The sequence below is a fragment of the Protopterus annectens genome, chromosome 5.part0 (assembly GCF_019279795.1).
Source record: "Protopterus annectens isolate FY-2018-M chromosome 5.part0, PAN1.0, whole genome shotgun sequence".
Taxonomy (NCBI): domain Eukaryota; kingdom Metazoa; phylum Chordata; order Ceratodontiformes; family Protopteridae; genus Protopterus; species Protopterus annectens.
Window position 1 is genome coordinate 803,885,397 of NC_056735.1, and position 19,876 is coordinate 803,905,272.

General features: G+C 37.6%; 1 long non-coding RNA gene across 1 annotated transcript in view; it reads right to left on the reverse strand.

Annotated features, from left to right (window-relative positions):
• Positions 1 to 11,127, reverse strand: part of LOC122802051 — a 108,832-nt gene extending 97,705 nt beyond the window's left edge. Inside the window, exon 1 of the long non-coding RNA XR_006364863.1 lies at positions 11,037 to 11,127. This is a non-coding gene — a long non-coding RNA (uncharacterized LOC122802051). The remainder of the gene's footprint in view (positions 1 to 11,036) is intronic.
• Between the last annotated feature and the right edge of the window lie 8,749 nt (positions 11,128 to 19,876).

Genomic DNA, 19,876 nt, shown 5'->3' on the forward strand with positions numbered 1-19,876 from the left:
GGACTCTCAAGACAGTGTATGGATTAAATTACTCCCAGACAAGCCTATTTATCTCAAGCAATGTTTATCCAGGGTCATTTGAAAAACTAGCTTGAGTCTTCAAAGGGAGGGGTGACAATGTGATGCATTGCCAACTATACCAGGAGAAATAAGAAATTTTGTAAATAATCTAATGTGATTTGAATGTCACATCGATTTGTACAGATGTATGTATTGAAAATGTGTTTGTAAAAGTTGCTTATGTTAAAAATGCTGCAACAGAATCTTAAACAAGTTCTGAATGTGCATTGTTCCAGTCAGGTAACTAGATGTGACGCCATTCTATAAGCAGCTGAAGGATGGAACTCTGGCAGCAGCAGTTTGATGTTTGATGTTTGTTTTTGCTTTTATATTTCTTTGCAATCTGATATAAAAGATCTATGTCAGATATCACATTTCAGTTGGTCAGTTGTTGAGTCAGTTTAGTTAGTGTGTAGTATCTCATCTTGCCTTGTGAAAGTGAGCATCTCAGCAGTGCATATTGCTTTGTGATATTAAGTGAATTAACCAGAAACAGTTTTGCATTAGTTCAGTTAGAAATAATGCAATGAGATTAGTTTATTAATTTTTTGTACATCTCTGAAATTCAATCCAACTGTGTTATTTTTATATTTCCTGTGGTCTGAAAACTCTGTAGTTTATTGTAACTAAATATTAAGTATTCTGCTGTTCTCTAATTTATTATCCATTATTAAATATTTTATACATTTTCATTGAGGCTGGTCTTTTAGAGAATACATTTAACATCTTGAGAGTGCTTGTGCTTATTTTAGTGACACTGTGGCCACTCCAATAACCCTTACTGCTTCAGTCACACTCTATCATTTATATCAGTATTAATTTGACACAGTATAATTGTTTATCCTTTGTTAAGACTCATAGAGTATCTGGCTGGTTGCAGCAATCTACCTTGTAGTCTGGAGAGGGGGGGACACAGCTGGTGAATTTGTGTCAGCCTTTCCCAGGTGTGTGTGTGTATGTATGTGTGTGTGTGTGTGTGTGTGTGTGTGTGTGTGTGTGTGTGTGTGTGTGTGTGTGTGTGTCAGATACTTGGAACTGGGACACACTGCTCCAAGGTGGGTCTTGTTTGGGCTCTACGGAGGCAGAGAATTCAGTTCCAGTAGAGCGTGTTGCCTATGTGCTGTTGGGGGAAACCATGCTTGATGCAGAGAGCTGCATTTAAACTCCTGTGTAAATCCATTCCTGTTTTTAGTGACTACTTCTCACTAGTGTCAATGGCGAGGATTGGGCCTCCTTGATTACTGGCCTGTAGCAAAGAGAGGCCATCAAACTCCCTTTGGCATTTATCTGTCCAGACACATGCAACAACTGGAACAGTCTCAGAGATACCATACTAAAATGATTCAAGGCCTAAATAAGTCCTAAATAGACATACTCATTGCCCTGTCAGTAAACTTGATATCTCACAGACTTTTAAGAAATTATCCTTTTCTGGCATAGAAGGCATCCTCCGACCCATTACTGATGGATATACTGCACATCAGCAAATCCAGTGGCATCAGAAATATTCTGTCTAAGGATCTAAACCTTTCCTGCAACATAATCAGAATGGTTTGGAGGGACAAGTATATTTTATAGAGAATACCACTACTGTAGAATAGACTCCCCATTCACATAAAACAATGTTCATCCCTGTCCATATTCAAATGTAGCTTAGAGCTATGGATGCCTCAGAAACAGAAAATTTACTCCAGGACTGCCCCTGTACTACTAATGGACAGAGGCAGCTCCTAAATGCTTCATCCCATTCATGGGTTTCCACAAATTATCTGTAGTATGATTCCAGCTATTATCACTAGGAGTAATACATAATTATCAACCATGAAATTGGTAATGCTAATCTATACTAAATGGACTAGGTTATTTTGAGCACAAAAAAGAAAACTAGCTTTGCTTAAAATGGCCCACAAGAGGAGCTAGCCTAGTACTTACCTATAAACCTATTATGGGCCAGTAAAAACAAGTCTCACATCAATTAAATGATGTGCAATTTAACACACACACACACACACACACACACACACACACACACACACACACACACACACACACACACACACACACACACACACACACACACACACACACACACACATCACATATGTACTAACACCACCACTTTCAGCACTTACACACTCATACTCTTACCTACCTACCCTAACCCACACCTAAAACTTGTGAACAGACTCACATACACTCAAATCCCTACCCAAAACACTTAAAAAAATATTAACTTACCTTAATCTCCAGCCATATCCACACACCACACCATACATCAGGCACACAGTACATCCCACATCACGTAGAGCACTACGACAACCACAGATACGACATTTCCTCATTCGCAGTTATAAAGTTTTGCTATTTTGGAAGTTCGGATTTTTAGTCTCGAAATACTGAAATTTGATATTGCAGTATTTTGAGATTATAAAGGGTACCCATATATACATATACAATATATATATATATATATATATATATATATATATATATATATATATATATATATGGGTCTACTTCTTTTGACCTAACTTTCATTTGCCTGACACTCATTTGCCTGACCCCATTTGACTGAAATTTCATTTGCCTGACGCTTCATTTGCCTGACACTTCATTTGACCGACACGTATTATTAGCAAGAAAATGGAATATGCTCCCTTCCCCACTGCAGTGTGACCCTGGAGTTAGAATATATAGTTGGGGGGTGGGGGGCACAGCCCCCCACAATGAGGGGTGTGGGGGGGTGAAGCCCCCCACTTCATTTCATATAATATTGTTAACTTTTGATGTAATATCGCTTAGTAACAGAAAAGTAAGTGGGGGGCTTTGCCCCCCACAGCCCCCGTTGTGGGGGGCAGTGCCCCCCACCCCCCCTAACTATATATTCTAACTCCAGGGTCACACTGCAGTGGGGAAGGGGGCATATTCCATTTTCTTGCTAATAATACTTGTTGGGCAAATGAAGTGTCAGGCAAATGAAATTTCAGTCATTTGGTCTCAGGCAAATGAGTGTCAGGCAAATGAAAGTTAGGTCTAAAGAAGTAGACCCACATATGGGTACATATCACTTCACCTAAAACTCATTTCACCTAAACTCATTTCACTGAGACCAAATCATCTAAAGTTCATTTCACCTAAAACTCATTTCACCTAAAACCCATTTCACTGACAAGTAGTACTCTAACACAGTTGAAAGGTTTATGCCCTTTTCCCCACTGTAGTGCAATCCTGGTGTTAGTATATATATTAAGAGGGGGTGTGGGGGTACAGCCCCCCTCCTAGTTGGCTTTTACCAAATGTAAAACAAAACCAGACAACATAAAACCAAATAAGTGGGGGGTTATGCCCCCACACACCCCCTTAATATATAACACCAGGATCGCACTCCAGTGGGGAAAAGGACATAAACCTTTCAACTGTGTTAGAGTACTACTTGTCAGTGAAATGAGTTTTAGGTGAAATGAAATTTAGGTGATTTGGTCTCAGTGAAATGAGTTTAGGTGAAATGAGTTTTAGGTGAAGTGAAACATAGCTAGATATATATATATATATATATATATATATATATATATATATATATATATATATATAAACACACACACACACACACACACACGTGTGTGTGTGTGTGTGTGTGTGTGTGTGTGTGTGTGTGTGTGTGTGTGTGTGTGTGTTAAAGTGACATCATTTAATTGATGTGAGATTTGTTTTTACTGGCACATATATATACATATATATATACATATGCCTGGGACAATGAGGCAACTGCATCCTTATGCAATGGAGCTAATTTAAATGGATGTTGGAGCTAAGGCTATATAAAATGACAATTCAATATAGAAATATCAATGGATTGCAAAAACAAGTTTAACACATGGCATTTATTTTGGTGTTCCGTTGATCATGTTTGAAGATCATTAATGCTGAAATATATGTTTTAAAAACAAGCATGACATTTTGGAAAAGAGAATGGGCCAGAAAATGAAATCACAGCAATTATTGTACAATTTCGTAATTTTGTTGCTTGCATGTATTAATGCATTATCATTTTCTTTTATAGCAAGTGATGATAATGTTATTAACCCATTTATTTAGGAAAGAGTTGTGCAATGGGGGGGGGGGGATTGAAATCACAACAATACAATTTCCTAATAAAAATATGTAACAAATCCAACAGACCATGTTCTTTTTATTGAAGATTTCTGTGCAGTTTTTATGTACCTTTTTTGAGAAAATGAGTATTAAACTGAACTGTTAGAAATCCACTGAATACAGTTGAAGATGCAGGCTTTTCCTCATCCACAGCTAAGTGAAAAGCACAGAAGGTTAGAGTAGTGGATCTCAGGCATTACTGGATTCTGTTGCCAAGACAAAATAGGAGCAGTTACACAGTACAGTGAGCAAATAACAGCATACTGAAGTAGAAACACTGTTTCAGATGCACAGATCACAGATGTATTTAGCACTGTCTACTAGCAAGCTTAATTGTAGCACAGTGAAGGATTTTGTAGAGCTAGAACAGATAGATTTCTTTTGAGGAAACCTTCAGATTTGTACCTTACAGTCCATGTTCAATGCATGTCTCATTGCATTTCATTTAATCCTTCTAGTTATATGTATAGTTTCTTCTGCTAGTATTGAATATAGTCATTGTTCTACAATTGCAATTTCATCTTAAGTAGTCCACTTGGGTCTGCTTTAATCCAGTTCCCAAATTTCCAATTCCATACACACCATTCAAACTGTTCCACATCTCCAAATGACCACTGCATGAAACTAAGTGAAAAGTACAGGTTTACCAGCAAGTTTGAAGGGATCTGTACTCCTTGTACTACTGAATATTAGGGTAGTCTGCCCCCATTCCCTGATCTCTAAATATACTTTCTCCAAAACAGCACCATTTGGGGGATAACTAAACTTACCTGTACTGGTGTGACGATTGAGGTAGAATATTTACTGCTTAGGGAAATAGAAGCAAAGCTTTCAAATCAGTGAGCAAAATAGAAGCAAAGCTTTCAAATCAGTGAGCAAAACCTTCCTTCTCCTAATTCTTTAATCTGTAACTGCATACTTGGTGATGATGCACTAGCCCACAGTACATAAGCAAGCAATGATGCCCAACAGTATGTGTGTTACTATGCAAATAACACCCACACAGGGGTGTTATCAGGCCTGACACCTAATTGATTAGGTAAGTCAGGGTTGTACATGTATGCTTGTCTTATAAGAAGTGCAGAAAGTGTACTGTATGTTACAACCAACAAAGAGTTCCTCCCATAGCTCTCAATCTCTTAGAGCAAGAAATCTGGACAAATCCATAAATAAAAGGGGGACAAAGCCCCCCCCCCAAGGGAGAATTTTTAAATATTGCTCTTACAAACTTAATACGTTGATAGAATAACATGTTCTGCATTAGCATGAATTTTCTGAAGGGTATGAAGTCTGAAACTCAAATGTATGTCATTATTTTCAAACTTCAGTCAATAATAATTTGCCACTAACTTGCCAGAAAATCACAATTTTCTGAAAAGACGGACCAAAAATATGAAGCAAAAATCGACATTCTGCAAAAATCTGTACAGTTGAGAGGTATGGATTTCCTCCTGAGGTTGACATGCTCAAAGCATAGGCAGATTCCACAAGGATTAGTCATATAACAGCAATGTACACATATAGTGCTCAGAATATGAAATGGACCCCCTGCTAAGAGCTGTCCTCATAAAGTCTGTCATTTTTTTCAGGATATGCTAGAAGCAATGTAGGTGATTCATTGCATAATAAATGAAAAGCTTTGTTATTTCTTCTTACTCCATCTAAACTATATGACTATTAAGCATATACAAATAAATACAACAATTTTATGTTTTACCAGTTTACCTTTATTCTAGTTAGATAAATCATTTGTAGCCAGAGTCATCTCCAAGTAATATAATTGTCATGCTATTTTGATATAACAGTGCATACCCTTTGTACACCATCTTAACTTCGCAACCAGTTACAATGTAGATGAAGGGATGAATGTCAGAAGTCAAGTTATAAAATAAACTTTCTAAACCAGCAGAGGATATTAAGTAGTGCTTCTACTTCTGAAATATATAAATTTTATTGGATATATAAACAAAACCAAGTTCCGAGAAGATACCTGGTTCTGAGCAAGGCTGGATAAGGGAGAGCAGAATTTTAGTGGTGCTAATTCATGAAATTAGCATTGCACTGAGGAAATGTGAGCTTCTAGCAACCAAGTTTTCTAGTTTTCTGCTAACCAGACAGTATTACATCATTTAACAAATGCCGATTTTTGTATGAATATTTAACTAAAATAATTTATTATGTTTCTTTGCAGAAAGTCACCACACTGCTCATTAATAAATATTTATATCTGGTGTAAAAGTGACATTCTGCTTTAATGATGTGATGTTTTCATCTACTGTGTTCCTTAAACTGTAACTAAACAAACCCTCATTAAGCCATTCCTTCAGGTTTCTTAGATTTGCTTTTACTCCATGACATTTAATGAGTTTGCCAGTGTTTTACATCTAGTTATGTTCCTCAAACCCCCACCAAGCAAACCCTTATTAAGCTATTTTGGCAGGCTGCAAATACCTCCTATTACTTCATCAGATTTTCAACTACCATCCTTAAAGTGCTGTCATTCAGGTAAAAATTCCTACTATTTTGTAAGGATGATATTTCTTCTGCAGGGAAACAGTAAACACAGGAGGGTCACCCATAGTCTTCCTTTAAAAGCTCATTTATTGTGTATTTTGACTGTCATGGATATTAAAAGTGAAGTCAGCAGATACTGGTGAATACTGCATGGTCAGCTGAGTGGCTAATGTTTTTTTTTTTCGTAGATTGTGGTCACATGCATGAAGCATATTGATAGGTGACAGGTTTGCCTTCAGATATCCATGTGTCAGTTTTGTTGAATATTATAATAATACCTATTTTTAATTATGTGTCAGACAGATACTCTAAATAGGTAAAAAGATAACTGCACATACCTCCTTCCTGATCTTTATATCTGAGTTTACTGAATATACAAATGCTAGTTTATCAGTATGTCATTTTATCTCTTCTCTCCATGTAATATACACAAATGCATTTGGATATATTTAGGTCAACTCACATATTTGGCTTTATACAATTTAAATAAAAAAGATTACTAAGTTTTTTGTGAATTTTGTTATGTACAGCTATCATCTGCATTCCACCTGAGGGACTTTATCTTCAATATGCATACTAGCATTTCTCCCAGCAGAATACCTCAAGATAGTGCCCAGTTTCACAGCCTATCCTGTGTCTGTCCTAATTAATTGATCTATTAAGGAATCATACATTCCTTCTCTGTGGAAAAAAAAATAGTCATCACCGCCTTCATAAAGGAGAAACCTCGTCTGATATAGCCAAGTTCATACCTATCGCCAAATTATTCCCTTTGCAAAACTTCTGGAGAAGTGCGTTCACAAACAACTACTTGACCACATCTTTCAGGAAAATCTTCTGACCCCTCAGCACAGTATAGTTTTAGACCAGCCCATAGCACTGCCATGTACTTATTAACCTTCATAGATACTATTAACAAAACCAGAGATAAAGGCAACCTCATTTCCTCTGTGTTCCTTGATCTCACTAAAGCTTTTGCTATAGTTGCTCATCAAGAACGCCTCTGTCAACTGTATTTCCTAGGACTATCGTTGTTCACACTGCTATGGTTTAACAAGTACTTAACCCTATAGGTACAAGTCTGTTAAATGCCTCAACACCTTTTCTCCATTCCTTCCTGTCAATGCTGGCATGCCACAGAGCTCCATTCTTAGCTCTCTACTCTTCAACATATTCACTAACAATCTACATAAGCCCTCCCAGCAAGTTTCCCTTGTACATTATGCTGATGATTCTACCCTAATATGGACTACAGATAACCTCATACATCTAAAGAGAATTACTCAAGAAGCCTTTAACTCTGTTGAAAGTTGGCTACTGGATAAGCATCTGCTACTAAATCTCCTCAAACACTAAATTACTTCTTTTTTGTTTCTAAAGTTCCATTTTCATAAAAAAAAAAAAAAAATTAAATTTTTAATAATACCATGATTCCAAGTTACATCATGTACAAAACTACGTAGCATAACAAGCGATGATAATCTTAAAATGATTTAAATATCCACAAAAATAATTAAGAAATCCCAGCAAAAACTAGGTACCCTCCATAAAGTAAAGATATTCCTTACAAATTCTGTCAAGGTACTGCTAGTAACCACTTACCTCTTACCCTTTCTCATATATGGACTCCTATCATGACCAGCCTACAAACCTCATTTAGCTATAAACTTGAACAATGCTACAACATAGTTGTCAGATTTGCTTACAAAAAATTGTACCAGTCCCACCAATGTTTAGCATTAAAATCACTTAACTAACTTAACTTCCTCACCAACTATCTTATACCCAGCTCATCTTAACCCACAAAATCATCAATACTCCATTTGCCTGCAAAAGAATTAGCCCCATACTCCAATTCTATCTACCAAACCACCCACTTCAGTCGAATGATAAAACAACTGCTTGCCATCTACAAACCACAAAGGGCTGCTGGGGACAGTCTATATGCCAATAATGTAGCTAGAACTTATAATAATATTCATATATCAACCAGGTCTATCTCACACCTTCATCTTTTCAAACCATTATTAAAAGACTTCCTATCTGCCTCCTGGCTTTGTCCCTGCTCTTCATCTGGGACATAGCTTCTCCTAACATTCTTTATGGCCTTCTTATATGCTCCTTTAATACTCTAAATCACTTAATCTGCTTATGCCCTTCTAATACTTCACATTACTGTAGTACTTAAACTACTATACCTACTTTTAATTAGACAACCAAATTATTATTCCATCACTCCTTCTCTATTAACACTTAAACTTGCTTATTCCCTCTAATACCTCACTCTAATGTATTTCATAAATTACTCCTACCTATCAGTGCTTGAATATTAATGTCTGTTAATATCAATAGAAATTTTATTATACTGACTATGTAATGTATTCACTGAAACTGCATTATAAAATTTGTTATTGTAAATATTGATTGGAGCTTTTCTCCTCAAGCCCACAGTGAAAAAGGGCACCTGTGCCCATTTGGACTTTTCTGGTAAACATGTCAATAAATAAACAATAAATACATACATACAAACAAATATATCATATACCCACATATACATACAGTATGCTAATTCATATAGATGTTGGAAATAACACTGAACTGTAATATCTGCCAATTGTCAGTGAAATGTATTCCATGAGTTTTGAAAGTCTGCTCTCTTTGTATACTTAAAACAAATCATATTAGCATCAGAGAAAAGGTAAATTTGGTGATATCTGGAAACAGCAGCATTTCTACCTTACCAAAGATGTGAAATCTCTCTACCAAATTTAGGTAGAACTGATCCTATCATTAAGACCAAGTCTAACAGTGACCACAATTGTCTCTGTGCATATTTCAAGCTGGAATATACTTAAAAGAAATTCAGCCTAACAGTTTTCCTAATGTGTAATGTGCACTCTGTGTTCCTGTACCTTCTGCAGCAGTAGCCCCTGTTCTAACCACAATGCAATGGTGTTTGCTTATATCAGTTTAGTGGTTACAAATTCAGCATAGAACAGCACTTCATCAAACTGGCAGAAATGTTATATAGAGACCAAAGGTGCAGATCAGCTGCAACAGGCATTAAAACTATCAAGGGGGTTACTTTGCTGATGTTCATAAGACCCCCACACAAACAGACTTGGAGAAGACAAGACAATGTTTTTTAGGTAATTAAAACTAAATACCATAAAACAGCATAATTGGATTAGTCATTCTTGCTTGCAAAGGCTATGCCAAAACTGAGCAAAAATAATGTTTAAAACATAAAACCTGTTATTTATTTATTTATTTATGTATTTGTCTTTGTTGACTGCAAAAATCCAAATGGGCAAGCCCCTTCTCAGCAGAAGCATGAGGAGAAAAGCTCTTTCACAATGTATTTATAAGTGCATTTAGACAGCCCTCATAAAAACAGCAGTTACATTTTGTGAAAAAAATATATATATAGTTACAAGACAGGTATATACAGTAAGGTATTTACATGAATATGTATAAGTATATGCAGTTCTGGTAGCTCTAAATTCTTACAGGAAGTGAATGGATTTATACTTTAGAAGGGAAACATTGCAGCATAGTGTGTGTCTAAGTATGTACTGCAAGGAGGTACAGACATTTTGAGAATGTAGCCAGGGTTCAGAGTATGTTGAAGGAGATAAGAAGTTAAAAAAGCTTTAGGTGAAGTGAGAAAATGGAAAGAAAAAGAGTTGTGTATGACTGGTAAGGGAGCAGGTTAAGATGAGGAAGAAAGATGGGGAAAGCCAGGAAATTGTATAATGTGCCATCTACAGTGATAAGTATGTTCTGGTTAAAAAAGGGAATCCAAATCTGCATAATTAAAGGACTGCAGGAGTTTATTGCTTGTGATATATTAAATGAAATGGCACATGGTAACTAATAAACATAAGATGTACATGAAATTATACATATGGACAATTGTACAATAAATGCTAAAAGTTTCTAATGGAAGTAACTGCTAAATAAATCTGCAAGTCTAGTGAATATGTTCAATATGAAAATAGTAGTACAATTTTCTATTTGGTAAATATTTTTCTCATTTGAAGATGACAGAGCATTATATCTGCTTTTCATGCACTAAACTTCACTTGTTTTGTTTTATAATAGAGGCATGATCACATCTCTGGTTTCATATTGAATATCCAAATTAAATACGAAAATACAGATTCAGTTGTCATTAACATTTCATTCATATACCTTATGACTAAATAACATAACAGTATTTTTAGATTATAAAACACTACTGCTTTTTACAATCTATATCAGATTTCCACTGAAAATATAAATTAAGTAATTCATGTAATGCTACTTACCATTAACTGTTGCAAGGGCAACCAGGACAACAAAAGCAAGTGCAAGATAAGACATGATGGATGGTTTGTTTTTGTATTGGTTCTGGGTCACTCTGTGCCACTGATCCTAAATTTATCAGTTGTCCTCATCAGTGGAAAGAGGAAGTTGCTTTATCAAAAGATAATGTAAATATAGAATGGGGAAATTCACTGGAGTCTTGCAATTGTGGTAACAAATAATGTTAAGAGACTGGAAATTATCTATTGCTAAATATAATTCATACTTCATAATTCATTTAACCACAATAAGCAACTGAAGAGAGCAGTTATAATTATGAAACAGGAAACTCAAGGGTTACATCAATACACACACACACACACACACACACACACACACACACACACACACACACACACACACACACACACACGTTAAGACAAATACTAATGGTTCTTTCAAAATTATTCTGGTAATAAAATATCAGTGTCAACAGACATGAACATTCAAGGTCATGTAAGGTTCACTGTCTTGCCCCAGGTAAATTCATGTCCTGTATCTGCATATGTAAATGGTAGGATGGCTGCAGTGGTGCAGCAGTTAGCATTGCTGCCTCACAGCAAGAGGTTCTCTGGCTTGACTCTCAGCTGTGGTGCCTTCTGTGTGGAGTCTGCATGTCCTCCCTGTGGTCGCGTGGGTTTCATCCAGGTGCTCCAGTTTCCTCCCAAAGACATGCTGTAGGTGGACTGGACACTCTAAATTGGCCCTAGACATGAGTGTGTGCCTTCTGTGGAAGGTTGGGTGCCGGGCTGGCAACTTGACACCGTAAAACTCCACTGCCAATCATGAGTGGACATGTGATCCGCTGTGGTGACCCCTAACCAGGAAAAGCCAAAAGAAGAAGAATCTGCATATGTAAATAGTCACAACTGATGAATATTACACTGCATATTCTTTCACTAGCAGCTGTGAAAAAAGAACAGTGTACATTACACTACTCACCTGCATGCAATAATGAAAAAACAAGCAATGTACTTACCACATCAGTCATACTTTTGAAAGTCCAGCTACAAACACTAAACTACACCAACAGCAGTCTATCACACAGTAGTAACATATCATACTCCTGCTATTGCACCCCCCTTTTCAAATATGCCTCTACCCCACCACATTCTAATGTATTAGTGTCACATACCCTATACTATATTAATTATCAGGGCAAATGTAGCTAGCAATCACAACAACGATGTGCATTGTGCATATACAGAAAAAGGGTACCCATCCAACTACCCAATATTCTGTCACCACTTAAACACTATACTTGATTTTATCTATTTTTAATTTTATTTGCTTGAAAGAGTATTTAATCACCTGTTCACTAGTGATGCATATTCTGTGAGGTACCTGTAGAAAAACTTAATCATATGTAAAGAATACTAAGCATCGATGATTTCCAGTGTCTTGCTAGTCAGCAGACCTTGTATCTAGTTGTAAATGGCTAAGAAATTGACATTTTCCGTGGTTTAATTAGCATTAATGTTGTTTTCTTAGAGTCTACATTCAGTGCAATAGTCTCCATGATGCAACTTGGCAAGCAATTGAAAAAAAGAAAGTTGAAAAGCAGTTAAGTTTGTACTTCTGAAGAAGTTTGACTGTTAAATAACTTTAAAATGAACTTGACAATGAACAAAAGCACTTAAATACAAGTATTTCATTTTATTTCAAATTTATTTCAAGTTTTCTTACACTGTTGTCTTGGTCGACATTTTTTACTGCTGTTTTATAAGATTTCAACTACTGGATTAAGAGATTTCAAAGCTACTACACGAAGTAAAGTGATTTTTCTTTCATATCCAAAAAGTTTTATGGATTTTTTATATATATATATATATATATATATATATATATAGATATAGATATATATATATATACACACACACACACACACACACACACACACACACACACACACACACACACACACACACACACACATATATATATATAAAATCTCGAAAGTGCATAAGTGTGAATTTGAATAGCTCAAATCTGCTCTTATGCAGTGTAGCAACGGGACAAGAAGTGTTTGGCCAGGATGCTTTACAGAAGTGAAGATAAGTGAGTGCATGTGAGTTTTATTGTAAGTTGTGCATGTGGGTTAGGGTAGGGATGTTCTGTTTGTGTATGTATGATGTGTGTGTGGGAGGGAGTGTGGAATGTCTGCGTGTGAGTGATGCATTTCTTAAGTGTTAGTGCGATCTCGGAGTTGATATATATATATATATATATATATATATATATATATATATATATAAGTAAGGGGGTGCAGGGGGGCTTGCCCCCCTGCGTAGATGTAGTGTAGGATTGTGTAGTCTGTGTGTTGTGGGTTGAATGATGTGCATGTTGTGTGGTGTATGGTTTGTGAATGTTCGGGATTTCAGTTTTTTGTGTTTGTGTGTTTTGGGATCGTGGGCTGTTCGACTTTATAGTTTCAAGATACTGAAATTCGAGCTTTCAGTATCTCGAGACTATAAAGGGAACTATATATATATATATATATATATATATATATATATATAGATATATATATATATATATAGATATACGTAAACATACACACACACACACACACACACGCACACATATATATATATATATATATATATATATATATATATATAGAGAGAGAGAGAGAGAGAGAGGTAGTGAAATTAGAGTTTTAATGAATCTGTGCCAGATCTCTGTCAATGTGTCAAATGTGTGTTTTGTATATGTGTGTAATTAGGTAATTGGGGTTTGTTTCTTTTTTGATCCTGAAACGTTCAGATATAATGAAAGGTTCAGCATTAGAGGATAAGAATGTATTTGCATTTGTATGCAGGTTAGGGTAAGGGCTAGGTAAGGGTTTATTATCTATATGTGATTGTTTAATGGTTAGGATTAAGGTAAGGGTTGTGTAAGGGAATAGATTTAGTTTAGTGTTTAAGTGTTGGTGTCTTTGTTGTGTGTCTTCTCTTGTGAAGTGTTATGGAAAGGTTTTTTCAAAGGTAAGGTGCAGAATTCATCTTTGGGTCAAGGGTGTGGTTAGAATTAGATCATAGTTCTGTCACTTCTTTTAGAAGACTAAGATAGTACATTCTGTTTAACATCAACTCTATTTACTGCACGAATTAACATGGTTGACCTAGATGACTGCACATACTCCTAAATGCCCTCTTAGCAGCAGGCTTTACTCTGAAAACCTCCATGCGGTTTCTTGATTATGATTCAAACAGAAACTTTAATAAACTTCAAGACTGAAATAGGAAGACCTGCCTGTGATACCTCATTAAAGGTGTCTCTCAAGGCTTAGTAATTGTCTACATTTTGTCTTCCATATTTATTAAAAAGTTGCAAACAAATTTTCCCCACGAGGCAGTAATCCTTTACACTGGATGATGTGGTTCTTCTGTTGTCATGGAAAAACGATGCATTATGTTATCTTACCTCAATTATCTTTTCTTTAAGATCACTTGATAGTTGAAAGCCAATACTGAAAATGTTAATATAAAATGTTTAGATTATACTGAAATGTTTAGTGTGGTATTCACAGTGATTATGTTAACATGTACAGGCAATCATTGAGCTTAGCAAACAAGCACAGCAAAGATGAGATTCATATAGGCCATTTACTCCAACATGTAATAGCAGCTGCAAATAACAAATAATGAGATGTAAATGAGAAATGATGTAAAACTGTGTATGTTAACAAATCCTTCTCCCGCCTGTTTTTTTTCAATTCATAGTAATATACTGAAGCATTATCATGCCATGCACACATTAATTATAAAGGACTGAATTGCACCTTTTCTATCAACCTTGCAATGCATGAAGATGCTGTCCTTTTCTGCTAGCCTAGCTTTTTCCTTGTGCAAGCTACTTGTCTTGGCCATGTAAAACTGCTTGCACACAGAGACACTTACTTGCTAAGGAGGAAATACAGGTGTGACATCCTCACTCTGGGCCAGTAATCAAGGAGCATGAATCCTCACCAAAGTCACTGGAGTGGGAAGTTCACTTGGAACAAAAATTAATATGCTCAGTATTTCCAGATGTAGCTCTCTGCATCACGCCCAATTTCCCTTAAGAGCACACAGGGAACACAGTCAGTCCAGGGGCTGGGTCATCTCTCTCTCTCTCTCTCTCTCTCTCTCTCCAGATCCCCAATCAGATCCCAAATGGCACAGCTGTAGGGATGGGCCTCAGCTGAGCATCCAAACCAAGTCCTCCAGCACCTTCTCTGTGAAACTAGTGCTTCATGTCCCTGATCCAAGTAGCTGACACACAAACACTCTGAGATTTGATTTTCACACACACACATGCACACACACACACACACACACACACACACACACACACACACACACACACACACACACACACACACACACACACGCACACACACACACACACACACACACACACACACATCTGGGAAGGTCTGGCACAGATATACTAGATATGCCCCTTCTGTCCAGACTATAAGGTAGTTACACTGTCACCAGACACCACAAAGCCAGCTGCTCTAAGGCTCTTACAAGGGTATCCAATTATACTGAATGAAATTAATATTAATACAAATGATAGTGTTTGGTAATGTAGTAAGGCTTCCAGGAGTGGCCACAGTATCACCAAACAGATATGAGTACTCTCAGAGGTTAAAATATTTTCTTTAAAGGACCAGGCACAATGAAAAGTTTAAATATATTTAATAATAAATAATAAAAGAACATGAATATACTAAATATCTATTTACAATAAACACCAGAGTTTCAATCACAGGACATATTAAAATGACACAGATGAATAGATTCACACAGATACAGAAAAGCAGTACTTAACTAATCTCACTATATTTTCCTGACTAATCTAAATAATTACTATTTTCTGGTTGACTTACTAGAGCAAGGCAAGATGAAGTAGTTGAGGGGTCCTTCCTTGTCAAGTTACAAAAACAGACTGCCCTGAGACTTCAGCCTCAGATAGTATTAAACTTTATTTTAGTGATGGAATACAAAATGACATCACATACATCTGGTCATCTGGCTTCTGGTTCACATGCAACCCCCATCCCAATTCCTAGAAACTGCCAGGATTTGGCACATATGTGTCAATAATACAAGCACACAGAGCTTGCTAAGATCTGATGCAGCTTCTGGAAGTCATGATACAATTTCAAGTTTCTACCCTTCTAGAGTGGAAATTAGTTCACTGCTAAAGACAATACAGCAAGCTTCCTAGTATTTGCTTTTCCAGACATTTTGTCTCTGACTGCAATCAGAACTGTAAGATGCAATCTTTATGGCCTAGACCCAGTAATTTAATTTCAGAACATTTTTCAAAGTTAGCTGCAGCTGGACTGTCATTAACATCTTCTCTTCCAGTATATTCTGTTAAAACATATACATTTAAACAGTTACAATAATACATGTATATTTCTTTTTCTGTCCAGTGGGGCACACTGTTGGTACATTTTAACACAAGTAGCTTTACAAATGCATCTTTCAACACAAGCATCTGTACAAATCCATTTGATATACAAATGACATATAATTCTTTCCAAACTCCCAGCTAGATGTGATGGCATATGTTACACATCCACTGCCCTACTTCTCCTGGCATAGCTGGCAATACCTCACATTGTCACATCTTTCTCCCCTTTGAAAACTTAAGCTAGTTTTTCAACTGACCCTTGAGAAACATTGCTTGAGAGTAATGAGCCTCTCTGGGAATACATTACCTCATACCCTGTCATTGAGATCCCGTCTGCCTTGGCATTGCTGACCCCACTACAGTGCTGCACTGTCATATCATATGCCTGCAACCCTAGGCTCTACAATAGTAATTTGACATTTTTCTGCCTGGCTTGCTGTAGCCATAGATCCCCCTCAGACCTTCCTGCCTCCTATTACAAATACTTAACACCAGGGCCTCCCTATCATGATAAGGTTTCATCATGTTAACATGGTATAATTTGGGCCCCTGCCTCCTGCCTAGCAGTTCTACCAGGTAGTTAACATCAGTGAATTTCCTTACCACTTTAAAGGGGTCCTCCCAAGCTTCCTGAAGCTTATTGTGTCTTACAGGAATGAGAACCATAGCCTGATGCCCCACAAAATACTCTTGGGCTCAAGCATTCCTGTCATACCAGACCTTTTACTGCTGTTGGGCTCCTGCCAGGTTCTCCTGGGCCAAGCCCATGAGATCCCTAAGCCTTGTTCTGAGGTTTAGGACATATGCCTTAACAGACTCATTGTGGGATTCACACTCACCCTCCCACTCATCATGAATCAAATCTAAAGGTTCCTCACCCTATGCTCATACAGCAACTCATATGATGAAAACTCCATGTACTCCTGGGGTACCTCTCTGTATACAAACAGCAGATGGGGCAAATATTTGTCCCACTCTCTCTTAAACTGGTCTGCAAATATCCATATCATGTTCTTAGTATAGAGTTTAACCTCTCCACAAGACCATTAGTCTGGGGATGGTAGGTATGGTCTTTAGGTGCTTCAACCTACAGCACTTCCACAGACAAGCCACTAGGTCTGACATGAAATTGGCACCATTGTCAGTCAGTATTTTTCTTGAAAATCCCTCCCTGCTGAAAATCTCTAACAAAGCATTTGCCACCTTCTCTGCCTCAATGGAGAGCAGAGCCACCTATTCAGGGTATCTAGTAGCATAATCTACTACCAGCAGGATATACTTCTTCCCTGTGGAACTTGGGATAATCAGAGACTCCACAATATCCATAGCTACTATCTGAAGTGGCTTCTCAATCACATGTAAAGGCATCAAAAGAGCCTTGAGTGTGTCTCCTGCCTTGCCTACTGTGTGGCACTGCTCACCAGTCCTGCACTACCCTGTTACATCCCTTGCAATCCCAGGCCAATAAAAGTTCTGTATAATTCATCTAGTGGTATGCCCATATGACCTACAAAAGTAATGTCATGTGCTATGGCTAGAAGTGCCAGATGGTAGGCTTCAGAAATTATCAACTGCTGTACTACCTCACCCTCTAGCCCTCCCTCAGGGGTCCACTTTCTATACAGTAAGCCTTTGTTCCAGTATACAGACTCCCCTCTTCCTTGAGGATCAGGTGCCTCCATAGTTACCTCCCACAAGCCTCTCAGTATAGGGTCTGAGAGATAAGCCTGTCTCAGCTCTATCTTTGTAACTCTTCCTAGTTCCCCTTCCACAGTAAGTCTGGTATCCTCTGACAGTGGTGCCTCGCTGTCAGCCTGGGTACTACCACTCACCTCTGCCCTTGAAGTCACTCTGTCCAAGAGAACAATATTTGCCAGCAGCTGTGGCTCACCTTCAGGGTCACTACTACAGGGTAGCTCCATCCCTGAAATAGCCACCTCACCAGCCCTGGCTTCAGGTGTGGGGTCTGTCTGGGTCTCCCCCAGGCTACCAGCCCCACATGTCTGTCTCCAAGTCTGACTGTGTGCAACTCCATGCACACAAGGTACTGCATTATCAAAATTATTCTCTATCAAGACATCTGCAGGGATATCCTCAAACACACTTGCTTGCTTCCTTTTCCACCCTCCCAGTCAAGGTGAACCCTGGCCAAAAACATTTGGAATGGAGTACCTCCTTATGCTCTGACTGGAGTAGACTGCCCAAGCAATTTCTGCTCACCGCTTCTCTTAAACCACTGCAGGCTTCACAATGGTTATTTTAGAGGCTGTGTCTTTCTTAGCAGAGTCCTGTTTTCCATCAACTAAGATAGGCTATAACCTCTGCTGATAGTTTGGTACCACTGTTGTCTCCAGACAACATACCACTGGCATGCTGTTATTCCCATTTGCTGTCTCCCGCACCTTTTGCTCCTCACCTTGCCTCTGAGGATATCTATATGATACATGGCACCACTGCTTACATTTAAAACATTTAACTATTGATCCTGGACATGTACCTGAACTAATGGCTTCCCCTTTTACTGGTGTACTATGTTGGGGTTGTTTAGGCTGCCCACCATGGGTTCCCTTATATCCATGTACACTACTGAGTATCCCTTTCCTGTACAGTGATGCCCTGCTTGCTAAGTAGAAATCCCCTATTTCCCCAGCTCATCTGCAGAGCTATATTCTCTGCCTGCCAAACAGATTCTCATGTCCTCAGGCAAAGTGCTAAGGGCTTGTTCCCTCACCAAAGGTCTGCCATCCCTTTAAATGTGTTGACCTGACACTCACTCATCCACCTATGAAAATAAGTGCTTAACTCAGCAATATAATCACATACACTTTCATCTGCCTTGCATTTATGCTAACAAAGCTTTTTTCCGTAAACTTTAGGGGTTAACTTAAAACATTCCAATCAACATTGTTTAACATTATCATAGTTTAAACAATCAGTATCAGACAATTTAGAAACAGCAGGTACAGCTCTACCATGGAGTAAGGGGCTCAGGAACCATAACCAAAACCCTTTGTCAACATTATACTGTTTACATACTCTTTCAGAAATATGAATAAAACCATTCAAATTGATCACCTTCTGTAAACTGTAGAAGAAATTTACTGACATTTATTGCTTCTGGGGTTCAGTTATTCTCTTTCCCATTACCTCCATGACCCTGATGAAGAGTCAGCATCTCTCTCTCATGTTGGTGCTGTTTCTCACTTTCTTCAGCCTCCAAATGCCACAGTCCAGCTGCTGATTCTAATTCCATATGTTTTGCTTGCTGTAGTTTCTCATTTTCTTCAGCCTCCAAACACCACAGTCTCTTTGTTGATTCTAATTCCAAATGTTTGGCTTCCAGTTTAAGTCTCTTTAACTCCAGATGGGTTTTTAAGTCTTCTGAGGAAAA